Raw genomic sequence first — 18,198 nt, forward strand, 5'->3', positions numbered from 1 at the left:
CCAGACAAAATAACCCCAATTCCCTCAACTGACCCTCGTATGCCTTGTTTTCCAGTCCCTTTGCCAGCTTCCTTCCTCTTCTCTGCACACGCTTCAGCAACTCAATGTCCTTCTTGTAGTGAGGGGCCTCAAACTGAACACAATACGTGAGGTGTGGTCTCACCAGTCCTGCCTACAAGGGCACAGTGACCTTCCCTAGTCCTGCTGGCCATACCATTTCTGAGGCAGGATGGGACAAGAGGCAATGGGCACAAGCTGGAATATGGGAAATTACAATTAGATGTTACAAACAACAACAACAAAATGCCATGAGAGCGATTTGATCCTGAACAGGTTGTCCAGAGAGGCTGTTGAATTTCTGTCCGTGTTGAAGACTCCCCTGGACCCAGCCCTGAGCAGTCTGTGGCAATCAGAAAGGTTCTGGGCAAGGGCTGGGCCAGGTGACCTCCGGAGGTACCCCTGAACCTGCAGGAGGATGCTGTCCTTGAAAGGCTCTGCTTCTGCAAAGGACTGCAAGAATACATGTTAATTTAGAAGAGTAAGGGGGGCTGTTAATTCTGTGGGGCTCTTAGTAAGTGAATGTAATGCGCAGAGCACAGATTGCTGCCTGGCAACAGGCTCACCACGCTTGTTATTAGTTATCTACTTCTCTGTTTGCGTTTCTGTCCTGTTGACTGATGCTCTGAACCCACCTGTGGAACAGTCGGATCTCTCTGTAAATGAAGGCAACGGAGAAGTTCCAATGCTTTTAATAAATCCACTTCAAACTGTATCCACGGAATATGATATGGTTGCAGATGAAAACCCTGCACTGTGTTTTCCATTTCAAACACATGTTCTGAGTAAGAAAAGAAACTCCTGTATATTTTAATAGTGCAACTCCTCAAGAACTCATGTTTCCAAGTAAATTGCTACTAGGTTGTTCAGCAGCATCAAAAAGACCTTCAGATAGACTATTTAGCAAATAGCCTTGCCTGTGAGAGCAGAAAGATTTGGCAATGTTTAATCTGTGTCCTGCTTTTTTAGGGGTGGGTAATAATAAATCAAATAAATCAAAGAAGGTATTTTACCTGGAAAGCGGGAGAGAGAAGGTGCTGTCTGCTCTGCACCTTCATTATTTGTCTATCGCTTCAAAGCATACAGCCAGCTGAAAGCTCCGAAAGCGACACCTAATGATGCCCCTTCATCAGCAGAGTAATCATGCTATGGCTGTGTTACACCACTCTCTCCAGAATATTAATGGAGTGAAGACATTGCAGACTGATGCGCAACAAGGGTTTAAAATCCCCCCAAAAGGTTTCCCAGTACATTTTGTCTTGTGCTGTGTCACTCTGCTATCAGGGCTGAGAACAGCAGAAGGCAGGCACTCGCATGCTGTTCGCGGGCAGCTGAGAAGCAGCGCACGGTCAGTGTCTCCTCCCTGCTGCACCTCCTTTCTTCAAAGAGCCACATGTGAGGAATTAAAATACCGTGTTAAAAAGCAACATGTTTTTGACCTCCAGAACTGCCCTCAGACTCAGGCAGGCTTCAGACTGCCCTGAGAGGTGCTAAGAAGCCAGAGGCATGAGCTTCAGCCACGCGGAGTCACGACACACACCCCCTCAGCCACTGCGAGCTGTGGCCAGCCCCGCACACAGCATCACACCCTCAGAGCAGCCAGCCCAGCACAGCCCCTGGCAAACCGCATGGATCCAGGGCAGGGCTGTCCTATGGCCCCGGCACACAGGGACTTCTCCTCCAGGAGCCTCAGGTGCCTTGGGCTCTGTTCGGCAGGCCTGGAGGTACGCAGTATGGAGGAGGAGCAGCCCTGGATTTGCAGGTGGGCTCAGACCACACGTACGTGCAGCTGCAGCACAGGAGTCAGAGACTGCAATTCACCTACCTCAGCCCAGGGCTGCTGCTGCCACGCTGGCTGCAACAAGGACGGGCCTTGGTGACACAAACATGGAAATTGAGACAAACTCCTGGCTGCTTTTTTCTAATGGAAGACTGTATTCAAAAACAGCTTTCAGGAAAATGATTGTTTGAAGCTGAAACTGCTTATTCAAGAGCCTCGTCACTCCAGCTGAACACGTCATGCAAAATACTTGTGATCACAAATGTCACTCTTGTACCCCGGCACAGGCAATAATGCCACCCTCCTCTATACACCACTCCCCAAGGCAGTCTGCACGTACTACGCTGTCTCCCACAGGCAGGGATGCCATGAAATCCCAACCAGAGGGATGCACGAAGCATCACCAGAGATCAGTCCATCCCAAACCCTGCTCTTGTCAGCACATGACACCCCTGACAGCATCTCTAGCCCAGTCCTTCATGGGACGAACACAGAGTGGTGTTTCTTCACCAGGTGGAAAAGGCTGAGAGGCCCATCCCTGCAGGGCAGTGCCATGGTACACCCTGCCTGGGGAAAGCACTGGCACCAGCATCCACAGGAGGAGCTGACACGTCTTATCCCTCCTTCTTAATGCAAGTGGAAGAAGCAACTGTTGTCAGTCCTCTCGGAGGCTGCTTTATCGCTGTTACTCGTGGCATTATTCTGGCCAGGTGGTGCTCGGCTCTGAGCAGGACATGACACAGACTGTTCTCGCCACCTGGTGCTGCTGATGGTAATTGCATGAGATCAGTTATGGGATCCCCTATTCTGCTTCGCCTGCCTTCTCAAGGAAGTGGCACATGGAGCTGGACTAGTTTAATTGCCATCAGCAGAATGAGATGGCAAAAAGTCCTGGAGTCCTGTTCAGTGCCGAACAGGAACAACGCCAATGGTAACACTGCAATATGCAGCCTTCAGAGAAGGCAGAAGACAGCTGCTGTTTCTTCCACAAGCACCTGCATGGCAAAGCAGGTGGGCTGGGATGTGGGGCTTGCCGCAGATGCATTCCCTAGGCTGGGTAACCTACTTGTTTATCTCGGCCAGCCTGCTCGTGTGCTGGGCGCTTTGTATCGGCAGGGTTGGCAGGCCTCCCCGGCACCGGTGCTGTTCCAGCATCCTGCAGGCTTTGTGGAAACCTGTCCTCGCTCCAGGGAAAGTCAGCCTGCAGTTGGCCATGAAGAACCACAAAGTGCTTTCAGGGTACCTGGCTGTGGGGCCACGGGCAGGCAGGCCGAAAAGCAGTGCTGGCAGCAGCCCTGAGAGGGGCCTTTGTTCCCTGCTGTTAATACTACTGCGGCTGACAGGAAATAAACAGCAACCACGAGGGCAAAATCAGCTTCTGGAGCAATTCCATTTGAAATTAATTACATAAATTATGTAATGAGAAAAGATTAGCTAAATTAGATTCCCGTGTGAACTCGGAACGCAGACAGCATGACCGCAGTCTGCGCCTTGACCACGTGCCTGCTCTGCATTAGCGCTCTCCATCACTGCACACAGGATCTCACGTGGTGTATTTGGTGACTGAAATGCTTCAAGTTTTACACAACGATAAACTGAGGGCTGCAGCACTAGCTCTTTCCCTCAAGTTAAGCTCCTGCCAGGGTACCCGACAGCACCTCCTCAGCACCCCGACCACCCATGCCAGCCCCAGCAGAGCCCTAGCTTAACATGGGGGCAGCGCCATCCCGAGCTGCCAGTCACATCCCGAGCTGACCTTGGGCTGCTTCTGAAGAAAATGAATTAGCTTGCAGAGGTAGTCAAGTGGAAAGCTGAAACTATCATTTTCCAAAGATATTCAAGGTAAAAAGCCTCAGGAACAATCTTTTGTCAGTTTCTGAGACTTGATTAACTGCCTTAATTCCACATGATTAATGGCTTTCAAATCCCAGGAGACCCAAGTCTCTGTACACATCTTATTACTGGAGTGTCTTTAAAAGCCTTGCTCCAAGAATCCTATGAGCTGCTTGAGAGCCTCAGCCCCCAGTTCCCCAACAGGCCCTGCAACACGGTGCCCTCCTTGTGCTCACCTGGCATGCCTGGAGAAGGATCGGCGGCCTCCCGTCCCACCCACTTCACACACGAAGGGGACGCAGAGAAGTCACTCTTCACATCAGCTGGGAGGAGCTGTTTCCCTACGAGGGCTGGACAGGGGCTGTTGCACCTGCTGAAGTCCCAAATGGGAAATATGTCCACTGGAAGAATTTTAGGGACACCTCCTTCTCTTCTTTTCTCCAGTGGGAACAACTCTAGAGTGCATGAAAGGTGCTCAGAGTATGTCTGCAGCTCTGGGTCCCTCTGAGCATTATCAGATCCTTCAGTGGCCTTGGTCGGGGCACTGATGTGCTGGCACTCCAGTCCTGCTGACGTTGCTGTTTGGAACCACAAATGATGCCTTGGGTCTCACCCTCGACACTTGTTCAAGAGACCTGTGACACAGAGCAGAGGGTGGAAAGAAACCTTAAGAAAATGATCAAAATCCTACTGAAGAGTTAGCAAAACACTGCTGATTAAGGCTGCAGTTCATGTGTGCAATAATAAGGCCAGCCAAAACCAATTTCATTCTCTTCTGTGATCACTAGCAGATGATCCCATGGGGTCAGCAGTGATGGAGGCCCAGGGAAGATCTTTCAGTCTTGCAAATTAAAGTGGTGACCAAAACGCAAACAGAAAGAGAAGAACAAGAAAAGAAGGAAGAAGCGTTGCCTCATCACCTCATATTACTTGCCACATCAGCATGTGTTCTCGCAGTGAACAATGCTTGTTTCGCAGCTCACGGTAAGTATGGCGATGTTGAACATTGTGACTGATTATTCCAAACAAAGTCGAATTAATAGATTGAATGAGTATGAAGTGGGTAAGTACATATGAACCACACAAGCCTTATACAAGACATCAGGAAAACACTGGTAGCTGAATCATTAATTATATGTCAAAGGTTAAAGCAGTAGAGCCTCCAGCAAAAATGCACAGTATTTTATGCAGCACAAGGTCCGTAATGGATAAAAAATTCATCCCATTTCTGCCCTTGTTAATAGAATGCAAGAACTGTGCACCTACAGGATCTATAAATAAAGTACCAAGGCTGACTTGCTGCTACTGTACTTAATGGTAGGAAATTGCATAAAGGAGTTGCTCAGGCAGTCAGTGACCTTGAGAAGTTTATGTGAAGAGAATACGTACGGGGTGATTGTGCTCTCCTGAGGTGGGCTTCTGAGCAAGGCTATGGCATCAAATATACAGCAGAGCTGCAATTTTCTGATTTGTATTATGGAAAGTCGGAATGTAGCTCACATGAACTGAACTGAATTATACATGGATTGGATTTTTATTTTTACTTATTTGTATTTATACAGAAAGCAAAAGTGCTGCATGGATCAATAGAGTGAAACAAAACCTGGCTCTGTGGAAACAACTATTGACCTTTATTGGGCACCCACTCTTACATTTATTTATATCATTTCCCTTTAAATGCCTCAGAGCTTTTGCTATTAAATGAATCACTGCTGACTACGGCAAGGGGCAAACAGTTTTGTTTAACACACAAGCAGTAGCTCATCTCTACAGCGCTCACTGCTTTGGGCGCTCGCTAGGCCTTCCCCCTCAGCCCATGCACACGTGCGTGTGCATGGGTTTCTGCTCCCCTTCTGCACCCTTCTGCACCCTTATCTCTGCCCGTGACAGATCTGTACGTGGATCTAAATGCCTCAGCTGCGTTGCATGACTTCAGTAAAGGCTGTACCACAACAGACATTGCATTCCCTGGTTCGTTCAGAGAGCAGCATTTCGGTGACTGCCACGTGCAGAGAGCAGATCTAATTAAAGCTGTTTGAAGAAGTTGCAGAGATCTGTGCAGAGGCTGAAAAGGTCACAGGGCTGTGCCTGTCGAGGGGACAACTGAATTTATTTTTCCCACAAACACAGCAAGTATTAAAGAAACTTCACTAAGGTCATAAATCAGGTGTTGAAATTTGAGAATACATAATGGTCTGGTCTAACTCACCTGGCCCCTGCTGCGTACGTAATTGCTGATGGATTGGTACCACAGGATCATGGAATAACTGCGCCTGAAAAGGACTCTGGTGCAACCTCCTGCTGAGAGCAGGATCAGCCATGAGGCCGGACCGGGCTGGTCAGGGCGTTATTCAGCCAGCCCTTGAAAACCTTCAGGGATGGAGACTGCACAACATCTCTGGGCAATCTGTTCCTCTGCTGGACTGTCCTCATGGGAGGACAGCCTATTAACCACCGGCACCCCTGGAGCTCAAGCATCTGGCCAGGCTTTCACTCAACTGTTTGTCCACCCACTTAGACTGTAGCTTCCCAACTTGGAAACGAGTATTGTGAAACAGAAGAAGATTGTGTCAAAACCACTGCTGAAGTCAAGGTAAATACCAGCTGCAGCACTCCTCTCATCTGCAAACCCAGTCACTTGATCACAGAAGGTAATCAGGTTGGTCAGGCAGAATGTCGCCTTCTTCAAGCGCACAGAAGTGTGCTTCAAGATGACTCGCTCTGTGATTTTCCCGAGGATAGTTTCCTGGATTGTTTTTGTAGCCTTTTTGAAGCTGGTTATAACAGCCATCTTCAGCTGCCAGGTGACTCCCCTGCTCACCGTGACATTTCAAAGAGGACAAAGAACAGCCTTACAAGGATATCACCCAATTCTCTCAGCAGTTTCAGACGTATCCCATCTAATCCCATGGACTTGTGTGGATCAAGTTTTCATAAAAACAATCCCTGAATAGATCCTTAACCACTGCTGGTGTTTTTTCTCCTCCCTGAACACCTTCACTAAGCACAGAAGCGCAGGAGACCTTGCAGGTAAAGACAGAAGCAAAGAAGGCACTGAGTACCTCAGCCTCATTTGTCTGCTGTCACTACATCACCCACCCCGCTCAGCAACTGGCTCACACGTTCCTTAGCCTGCCTATTACTGCTAATCTAGAGGTAGAAGCTCTACTTGTTGCTCTTGACATTCCTTGCAAGTCTCAACTCCAGTTGCCATTTGGTTTCCTGATACCATCCCTACGTGCCCAGGCAAGATCTCCAAATTTCTCCGTCGTAGCCCGTCCCTGCTTCCACCTCCTGTGTACAACCTTTTGCACAGGAGCTCCATCCTGACTTCCCTGCTTAGCCAAGCTTGTCATTTCTCCTGATGCCTCTGCTTCTCTTCTTGCTTATAGGGGTGGACACGTCTTGTGCTTGAAGGGTGCTGTCCTGTAAGGCTGAGCAGAGTGGGTCTGCATTCAGCAGTGTCTTCAGTGTTCATAAAAAATTATCTTTAACAACATTATCACATCGGTTTTTGCACGGGGTTGAGACCCTGGAGTGGCAAAACACCTAGGAGTCTATGTCATCACACTGTGCCCATCTCAAGACCTAGGGATTCAGTTTTGCTAAAATGCAAACCAGAAAATCACAGGAACACAAACCAGAGTTGAAAGAGTGTGGACTCTGTAAAACACCATTGCCTTGGCAATTGCCAGACATAAAGCTAAAAAGCCCTTGCTCTCTGCTGGCTCTCCAAACTGCCTGGGGTTTGCAGATCAAAGTAGGTTCTTCTTTACTCACGTATCTGCAGGAAATGATGACTGCAAGTCAAAACCTGCTCTGTTTCACAAGCAGATTCTTAGTAGCCTTTGGAGACCCCAGTGGAAGCTGATACAACACCTATTCCCCATTGCCTGCTCCAGAAACATTATTTCCATCTGCCTTCTGCCCAACCATGTACTAGAAAACAGTAACCACCAAGTCCTTCTGTTGTTCCTACGAGGGGAAGGTTACTCATCAGCAGGGAAATGGCAGTCTGCGGACATCCAGAAAAATAAAGCTGCTTTCCACCTGAAGGCTGTTGCTGACTGCAGCAGTGCCTGCAGGCTCTCTGAATTAGTCACAGCAATAACTCTGGCTCCTGCAAGGAGATGCGGTAATCCCCCGCTGTTACAGAGCACTGTCTAATTTTGGAATGTCAGCTCCAATGCAACATCTATCTCTTAAAACTAGCAAGACAAATGCTAACCCTTGGGCTTGCTGAGACTCATTCCATTTCATCTGAAGTGAAACTGGAATGCCCAACATACTTTGCAATAGCCAGGAAAAGAAGCATTTCAATGTTTTCAAGTATAAACTAAAGTTTCTCAAACAAGTGGAAGACAAAGACGTGCCCAAATAATGAATGACAAGAGGAAAATAGCCGGTGTGACTTGGTGGAGACGGGTAGCAATATGTGCTGCCACTGGTTTAGCTGACTTTGGGATGGTCACCCTTGTACCCCTATCTGAGCCTCCACTTCTAAAAGACACAGAAAACAAGGATCAGTGGCACTGGCTTCAGTTGCAGCGTGCTGTGTGAATTACTGATAGCAAGTACTGTACAGATTCTGGTATCTGTATTACAGGGCTCTTCCAACAACAAATTAGTTACTATGTCGTGTCATTGCCAAACTCATTCTTTTCCCAGGCAACGTATATCCTCCTGAGGCAGAAATGACTGTCTGTTCACAGCTCACAGTTATCACATGCTTTCTATGTTCATTTCGCTTCTTTCTGATCCTTGCACTACTACGAGTTTTATTGCCAGTTCAAATTAAATTACTTTTACAGTGTGTATTTATCCTTCTGTCTTTTAATATAACAATTCGGAAACCTACTGGATGTGTAAAACAATAATTCTGTTTTTTCTTTATGGCAACGGAACAAGTTCTTTGCCTTTCTTTTCTCAGGGAGAACAGTCAGCAAGGGCAGCACCCCAGCTTGCAGAAGAATGTATTTTTTTACATGCCAATTGCACAGAAAACTATTCAGCAGCTGAGCACTTCCAAGCTGTCATTTTGTCACACTTCTGTCTGTTAATTACATTTATAAGTCCTTGTACGTGGGGGAGCGGGATGGTAGAAATTGAGTATCAGGTGATATTTACCTTGTCTCCCCCGTAGTTAGCAAAGAGGTCAGTGCTTATCTCATCGTAACTTCATGACCTACGGCATAGATTGGTGAAACAATCCTCAGTAATGTTACTTATCACTAACACGGTGCGCTGGACTCTTCCTTTAATCTTTCCTATAACCCAAACCATAAAAAGGCTGCTGAATGCACGTCCAGGAACTCAGTCTTTCTGTCCAGACGAGCACAAACTTTTGCTGCCAACATGAAGAGTTTCCGCATTGCTCTCTCTTTGCTCTTCTCTCTCCCCACTTTAAGTACAGCCAAGCCTCTTTATTTTCTAGTGTTTGTACGGCTGTTTCCCAGTCCTAAGGTATAAACATACTTCTGATATTCTGATTATTTCCTACAGATATCCCAAATGATCTGGGAAGAGAGTACACACTGAGATAAGAAGAACTTAGGGAGGAAACAACCTCCTTATCATGCCGCGTGTCACTAAGAATAAAGACCTTGCAAGAAAAGGCATTGTGTATGCAGCTTAGGCGACATTGCTTTCACTAGTGTGCCAGCATCAGGCGAAGGCATTGCGATGAAGATTGGTTCACTTTGCTGAGGAAACAATAAGAAAAGTTGACGAGATCTTGGGGAAATTCCAGTCAGTCCCTTCACGTGTTGTTTCAAACTGGCTCTGTGTCCTCAGGAGCGGTGCACAGAGCGGAATGGTTCAGGTGTGCAGTTCAAATGAGCCTTAACTCTGGCAGCCTAACAAAATAAATAAGCAAAAAGGAATAACAAAATAAACAAAAAGGATAAACAAAAGGGAAGGAACTTGTCCCATCATCATTACTTCATCCCAAAGCATGTTCACTGTCATCACTGCCCTGATTCAGCTCCAAGTTCTGTGGCACTGAAGGCTGTAGACACACCAAGAAAGTCTCAATGAAAAAGAGTAAGGAAATTGTTTTTGCATTCTTTTCGCAGAGAGGACTAATGCAGAAAGTGAGGAATCATCCAAAGGACACTTGCTTTTATGCATTAGGTTCCTGCTTCTGCCTTAGAGGTCTGCAGACATGCGTAGAGCAAGCACCAAACTCCCTGTCCGCTCTCAGATGAAGTCCTGTCAATACAGGGAACTGAGTCCAAAATTCAGATGTCCCCACACTGCACTCACTACAGCCCCAACCTCCCCCCTCGTCCCATCTGCTATGCTCCTGAGGACACAGAACCACTTTAAAAAAAAAAAAAAAGTAAATGGGCTGTTTTGACTTTCCTATCTAACAATCCCTCACAAAGAACAAGTCAGAAAACATTCCCTCCAGGCCCAGGAATTCTGGTGGGCAGAGAAATACTCCTCCAAAGGCCAGTCGGTCCTTGCGTGATGACACCCGGGACAGCAGAGCTGCTGCGGCTGCAGGATCTGGGATGTGCCCTGGCAGGTGCTGGAGAACATCCCTCGCTGCGGCTCCCCGGCTGCATTCTCTGGCGGACGGGTGCCCGAGCACAGTGAGGACATGGGTCGGGTCCCAAGCGGCCACCGAGCACTGGAACACAGCAGGGTCTGTCACCTCACCTCCCAGCCACCGGATCTCATGAGTACGTTGTTGTAAGAGAGCAGCCTCTGGCACCTCCCTTTCCCTGATGGCTCTAAAACAGCAACAGCATTTAGCAAAGCAAACTTTAGCTTAGAGCATCATTAATGTGAGGCTGCCATGAGGAGATTCTTAGGAGGATTGGTAACGTTCACCAGTGTTAAATCCTGCTGGCAGAGCACTGTGAAATAGGATAAAAATAGACCAAATCTGGTGGCAGCCAGCATCGCCTGTGCAGAGCGTTTTCTGCCTGCAGCCTGCGTGCTGGGGCTGGCAGGGGGACAGGGTGGCTTATTTCTGTCTCCTCAGCTCTGTTTCTACTGTTTTTTCTGTTTTAAGGGAAGGTTGCAAATGCAAGCTGAGTGAGGACATGGGAAAAGGAGGTGAAATTGAGATTTCAGGGTTTCTCAAAGCAATGATTTCAGATAAAAGCATGTACCACGCAGTTGCAACGTTCTGAAGTCCCTCACAGCTGCAAGGAAGGTTGCTGTTTGCCCAATTTAACTCGTAAACCCAGAGGAAAGAGATCTTGCAAGAGATGTTCTCCTCTCAGTAGGAAGACATACAGATTTTGATCTGTCAGCATCTGTATCAATCAAATGATAGTTCATGCCTTAATTTTGCCAGAAGAGATAGAGACACAGACACAGACACAGATTTCTAGGTTGGAAGAGACCTCAAGATCATCGAGTCCAACCTCCGACCTAACACTAAGTACTCCACTAAACCATATCGCTAAGCTCTACATCTAAACGTCTTTTAAAGACCTCCAGGGATGGCGACTCCACCACCTCCCTGGGCAGCCCGTTCCAATGCTTAATAACCCTTTCGGTAAAGAAGTACTTCCTAACATCCAACCTAAAACTCCCCTGGCGCAACTTGAGCCCATTCCCCCTCGTCCTGTCACCAGGCACGTGGGAGAATAGACCAACCCCCACCTCGCTACAGCCTCCTTTAAGGTAACTGTAGAGAGCGATAAGGTCACCCCTGAGCCTCCTCTTCTCCAGGCTGAACAAGCCCAGCTCCCTCAGCCGCTCCTCGTAAGACTTGTTCTCCAGACCCCTCACCAGCTTGGTCGCCCTTCTCTGGACTTGCTCGAGCACGTCCATGTCCTTCCTGTAGCGAGGGGCCCAAAGCTGAACACAGTACTCGAGGTGCGGCCTCACCAGAGCCGAGTACAGGGGGACAATCACCTCCCTAGACCTGCTGGCCACACTGCTTCTTATACAGGCCAGGATGCTGTTGGCCTTCTTGGCCACCTGAGCACACTGCTGGCTCATATTCAGCCAGCTATCAACCAATACTCCCAGGTCCTTCTCGGCCAGGCAGCTTTCCAGCCACTCATCTCCCAGCCTGTAGCTCTGCTTGGGGTTGTTGTGCCCCAGGTGCAGGACCCGGCACTTGGCCTTGTTGAACTTCGTACAGTTGTTGAACTTCATACAGATGACTCTGAGTAACTGAAAGGGCAGCAACAGGCAAGTTTTAACAAAGCAAATTCAAGACATTATCACTCATCGCTTTCTAAAATAGAAACCTTCCGTTCTACAGCATCTAAAAGACTAAAATTTCAGAAACACTTTTTATATCTTTTGCTAATTCTTAAAAAGAAACCAGAGAATAATTCAATACCTTTCTATAGTTAGTCTAATATTTGAATTTGCTCCTTGCCTTGTTTTGATTATCTACCTACAGACAGAGCTGGCTGTGTCTAAAAAGAGGGTGAGAACCAAGAACACTCGAAAAATAAACAAACAAAAGCACCAGGTGATGGGATGGACAGGTCTGGAAAGGCATTGCAGGCTGCTCTGCAAGGAACTTCTCTACTGAACTTCTTTACTGAAAGGGTTGTTAGGCATTGGAATGGGCTGCCCAGGGAAGTGGTTGAGTCACCACCCCTGGAGGTCTTTAAAAGACGTTTAGATGTAGAGCTTAGTGATATGGTGTAGTGGAGGACTTCTTGTTAGTGTTAGGTCAGAGGTTGGACTCAGTGATCTTGGAGGTCTCTTCCAACCTAGATGATTCTGTGATTCTGTGAACTTACCCGCGACCGAAAGTGTGTCCTTTGTACACTCACCCACACCTGTGCTGTAGAAGAGCACTGTGCTGTGGCCGCCCGCATCTACATCACATTTTCCCTGCCTCAGAATGCTCAGCCTCAGACTAACACTTGGCTTAGACACGTGCTGTGCAGAATAAACCCCAAATCAACCCAATAACGGTACTACGTTGTTCTGCTAAGTACGAGACAGCCTGACAATTAGCCATCCGTAACGTACCTGGCTCTACAAGGTGTTCGTAATTAACCAGTTGTTCAGAATGTATCTTGTTCGCATTTGCAGAGAAAGTCAAATGTTAAAAAAACTAATTCCTGCAGAGTATTTCCTTAGTAAATAATCATCATCATCATAGAATGGATGCAGCAACAGAGGTCTTGGTATTAATGCTGCTCATGTGGAACTCAGACCAGGACACAAAGGTTTTCCTGTTCCAAACAGCTTTCAGCTGTGCCCAATTTGCCAACATCCTGCGCTTTATTTCACTAAGCAATAAATCCAGACCAACGTATGCAGATACACTGTCAAGTCACCATTTCTGTCATTATTAGGTAGAAAGTTAGCTTTACACCCTTAGCTAAACTGGAACACCAAAAACCATGACCAGTAAACTGAGTGCCATGAAAAATTCATGAGTCCTTTCCATCACCTCTGCCCTGAGTTGCCTTCACAGGCGCTGACAGGAGAGAGGCACGGTCCCTTTTACATGGCTCGGACTTGCAGAGACCTCCTCCTCCCATCCATGCCATGGGAAGGCACACGACATCTGCATCGTAACGAGGTGCTAGGCAGGAGCCCGCTGGGCGATCCAGCCCTGAACAGAAGCCTGACATAAGACATTCACTGCATGACACTGGCCAAGAAACCTGTCTAAGCTGAGCTCTGGGAGAGCAGCTCTAAGTTAACATCTTCTTGACAGTGTGCACTTTTTGTTTACCCATTCCAGTTTTAAATAGCACTTTACTACCAAATCCCTTCTTAGCTTTTGGGTGATGTGGAACTTGTCTAGAGGGTGTAAAAATAATACTAAGATATTCAGAAAAACCCAGACTAGTTCTGAGCAAACTTCTCAACAGAGCAAATTAACCCCAAAAGAGGGCTAACACCAGCTCTCCTCTGCTCCCTGACAAGCTAATGGTCCCCAGGGACAGCAGAGACAGCGGTGGGACCTCGTCGCATCCCAGGGGCTCAGCAGCTCCTCGCGGCAGGCCGAGGCTGTGTGACGGCCTCAGGCCTCGCGGTGTCAGGGCAGCCAGCTCTCCCCGGGCGCTCCCCGTCTCTCTCCTCCTCGCTCCCTTCTGCAGCATGAAAGACCTGTCGTGTAAAAGTTGGCCACGATCCATGGTCCAACAGATGAGCAAAATGAGGACAAGAAAAAACAGTAACTGAAAGTAAATTTCATCCCAAATGGACTGACGAACCTCACCTTCACAAATGAAGAGGCAGGCTGTTCCTGCCAGAACTGGCTGCCTCCTGTGGTATCTTAATAACTTATTTAATTGCCATTATTGATAGTATATGAGGAGAAGGGGGGCAGAGGGGAGAGCAAGAGGAATTCATTTGAAGTTTATAATAATGCCTACTCCCTGTCATGCTGCATTAATGTTCTGCCAGGCAAGCAAAAAACTGTGATGTTGTACAATCAGAGTTAATTAAATTCAAGGAAAGAAATGTGTCATTTTCTGTCAGAAATGGGAAGGTTTTTTACATTTGTACCTAAAAAGCAGGAATGCTTACCCTGGCAAATGGTCTGCTAGCACCACACATATTTAACACAAGCAGAGCGCTAGTGTTGCACTGATAGCACCAGCTGGCATTCCTGAACCCCATCTCTCTGCACAGGAACCTACCTCATGTTGCCATTAGAAACATGAAAATAATCCATCTTTTTCTACCCAGAAATTTTTTACTGGAAATGAAACCTTCCAGCTTCAGAACAGATTGGGCTACTTAGGTCTTGGCAAAGTATCGTATCTCTGCTACAGGAGGGAAAATCCTGCTGGAAGGGAAAGAAGAGTGATGCTAACTGGCTGAACGAACAGGACGTGCAAGCACGATGATCCTGCAAAACCTGTGAGAACACCCGAGTCAAACATCAGCATGTGTGGCCGTGGCTGGCACATGTCGAGGAGACAAGGGGTTGCGAGACCTGTGTCAAGCAACAGCTCAAAGCAAGACATATGAGGAGACCATTTGCTCACGCGCTGCCCAGAACGGCACTGGGGAATACTTTCTAGAGGAGAAAGGCAGCTAATGGCATGTCTCCAAAGGGCTGAATTAGGTTTGAGAGCTTGTAAGTTCTTCTAACTCTTTACAACTTTAGGGGAGTAGAAGCCTGAAACTTCTTTAAATTGTAACATGGGGTTACACGGGGAAAAGGTTAATACCCACCACTATGGAATCATAATGGTGGCGGCACTGCAAGGATTCATCACTGCTGCTACAGAATTTTAATTCCCTCAGATACTCCATTACTGATCGTTTCTCTGTGCCGTATCAGTGGCAAGCTATCTGTATAACTCTGGGACCAAACCAAATAATAATAATAATAATAAATATTTACATTTGCTCCACATAGCTGCTTCATGCAAAGCAGCCTGCCAGGGAGCATATTAATGCATTCATTTTAAATAGGCTTGTTTGTACTGGTTCCTTGCAGGAATTTGTTCTTTCTCCCTTTCCTTTAAACAGCACATTGGAATTAGTATGCCATTGTGCAGATCAAGGCCATTTGCACAAATATAAAATATTCAATTAATAAGGCTGGAATATTTAATCATGATATTGAAATACTTAGGATTGCATTAACATCTATTATTCTTTAGGAAGGAAGGATTTCCAGCACTCTGCCTGCAACTGTTCTATAATTGCTCTTTGGAGCTTGATGTGGGTTTTTGGTCTCTTTCCTAAACCAATGTTAAAAGGCACTATTAATGCAGATTAATCTAAATTTCAGAAGCACTAGAGTAATACTCCAAGAGAGAATGTAATTACTAGCTCTTGATTTGAAAAACTGGGAGAAACATTTTTTTTCTGTTTCCAATTAGCAGAGCAAAGATGTCAGAGAATTATGCAGGAGTCAGCCGAATCCATTCCTGGCTTAGGCCACGATGAAGAGAAGCCAAGCACTGCACATCTCAATCTGAGTGGGGTTGTACCAGACTGGTAACTCCCGAGGGAGACAGACATTTGGATAGCAGTAACTCACTCCTTCTTCAGGGTTTCAGACATTTATGCCACTGTCAGCCACTTGTCATATCAGTTTGCTGCATTTCATCACGTACTTCAGGGGACAAACAGAAGTAGGGAAATACCCAGATTCTCCAGGCACACAACCACTTTATCATCCCACACATCTGTTCCAAGTAGCTGAATAACTGGTCACTATCTAATCAGGCAAGACAGCCAACAAAGACGGCTCTGCCCCACCGTCATGGTTTAGGTCACCAAACAGAAGGCGTCAGCAACACGAGTGGTTTCATTTGTGTGAGGCAAGATTGGTCTGCCAGAAGTCCAGTGATCAGCCCTACCTAGTGCAGGTCATTTGCCAGTGTGGGTAATGCAGAGGGAGATTTATCCACCTCCTCCCCCGTCCCTGCCCCACTCTCCCTCGGCATGATCCTTTTCCCACAAAAGCCCAGGATTTTGCCTGGGAGGTTTCTTGGGGGCTAGACAAGGACTCGCTTTCAAAGAAGAGAATCGTGAAAGGGATTTGTGTTACTTGAGGTTACATGCAGTACCTAGGGTTATGTGTGGAAAGGTAACATTATCCCTGAACCCATCCAAAGGTTGATTCTGAAGGTTCTGGAGAGTCCCAGCTGCTGCTGGGGCCATGTTCTGGTAAGGATGCTCACTGGCCCGGAGAAAGGTCCCAGCCCCTCCTAGGACTGGGCCCGATTGTTGTGCTATAGCCCACAGTCGCCGTCATTCACAGAGTATGGTTGAGCCACCTTGTCTGGGCTCTGCACTGACACCGTGTTTGGCACATGCACAAAACCAGCAAAGAACAAAACCCACGTGAGAAGAACTCAGAGGTCGCTCTGACTGGAAGTGGTTTCAGAGCCCAACTCCCTCCTCCACTTGCGAGAGGGATCCTCCTGCGCAATGGGCCTGGAAGCTGGGTTTCCCTCTTGGCAGGCAAACACTGACGTATTATTATTTAGCTGCTCTCACATGGCTTTCCCTAAGAACTTCAACTCTGGGCTGCTCCTGTACTGGACAGACCAGTGAAGAAAAGGTTGGAAGACCTAAGAAGCAAACCCACATGCACGCACCTCATGCCTGTGGGACTTCTTAGACAAAGCTACGCTGAACCCCAACAGCACTTACCTGAAGAGGTGCACAGAGGCCTTCCCTTCCTAACCGCAGCGCTCCAAAAGTCCTTCAACAGGCTGATGGCTGATTCCCTCATCTAACTTTAGTAAGCGACTGAGTGGGATTTAAGAGTTCTCTTGCTGCCTGATGGCAAAACTGACTCTAGACTCATACAACTGGACTGGGAGGAGTTTCTGCCAAGTTGCAAGGCAGTGAAATACAGTCAGAAGTGAGAGATATTACAGATAGTGTAAAATACCTTTTTTAGAAAAAAAAAATAAAAACTGGCAATATTTCAGCCTTGGTATTGGAAAAAATAAGAGCATGTCAAAGGAAAGCTTGAGACAACAAAGAACCACTGGTTTCATCCTAATGAAAAGGTCCCTAAGTATGGCTCCTGATTTCACAGGTTTTAGTCAAAGGAGCAAATTTGAAAAAACTGGACTGGGGAGTTCATAGCCATAGGCGAGATGAAAGTCTGCAGATGCTAGAACTCCTAATACAGCAAGCTGAAAACCAAGTAGGGCTATTTATAAGAATGAGCCTCTTCAAGAAAGGGTAGTGGGAGTACAGCATCTATAATTACCACTTTGAAAACAGGTGGAAAAAATATAGACCACCTGATGTCTTAGAAGGCATACAGGGAAATACAAAGAAATGTCAGAATCGTCAAAAAACAAGTTGGTTTAGAGCTTGCAAATGTCATAAAAACAACAACAAACACGTCAGAAACCTGGGACTGGCCTGAGATGGGGCAATTTTCACAGCTGGCCCAGCAGCAGGAAGGAATGGCCTACTGGTCTCGAAGCTCTCTGGCCACACCAAGATACCAGTGGCCCAATTTTTTAAACCAAACACTTCAGCAGGATTTGTTAGTTTGGGGAGCAGTGACACTGCACCCATCACCAGGCCAGCAAGAGCCCTGCAGGATGAGAGAGCTCTGAGCCATGCTCACAGCACGACCCAAGAATATCCTCAAAGAGATTTACTTATTTCAGTCAGATTTATTATTTTTTAAATCCTGTAAGAGGACATTTTTGCTCTGTGTATAGAGGGATGCCAACATCAGGGAGGGGGAAGCGTTGTTAAAACTAAGAGGGAAAGAATACTTGCAGAAGAGTAAATGGTATGAAACAGTCATGAATCCAGGCTGGAAACCTGAAGATTTACAATCCCAGTAGCAGGGAAATTCCGAGACAGCTTCTCAGCAGCAGTGGATAAGATAAAAAAAAACTCTGCCTTGCTTTTAATATGCAGTTTGTTCAGCCCACAAGGAACCTGTGTGAGAGGAGCTCACAAAAAGGCTGGCCAGGCTGTGCAGACCAGAGCTCTTACAGCAGTACTAGTATCAGGGAGGTCCCCATCCAGACCTTAGCTCAGTATGCGGTCACCAGCAATGGCCACAGGCAGTCCCAGGGCAGCAAAACTGCTCGTACAGTTGAAGCCAAGCACCCGCAGCAGCCAGAGTTAAGCCAACA

Source organism: Cygnus atratus, chromosome 5 (genome assembly GCF_013377495.2).
Source record: "Cygnus atratus isolate AKBS03 ecotype Queensland, Australia chromosome 5, CAtr_DNAZoo_HiC_assembly, whole genome shotgun sequence".
Taxonomy (NCBI): Eukaryota; Metazoa; Chordata; class Aves; order Anseriformes; family Anatidae; genus Cygnus; species Cygnus atratus.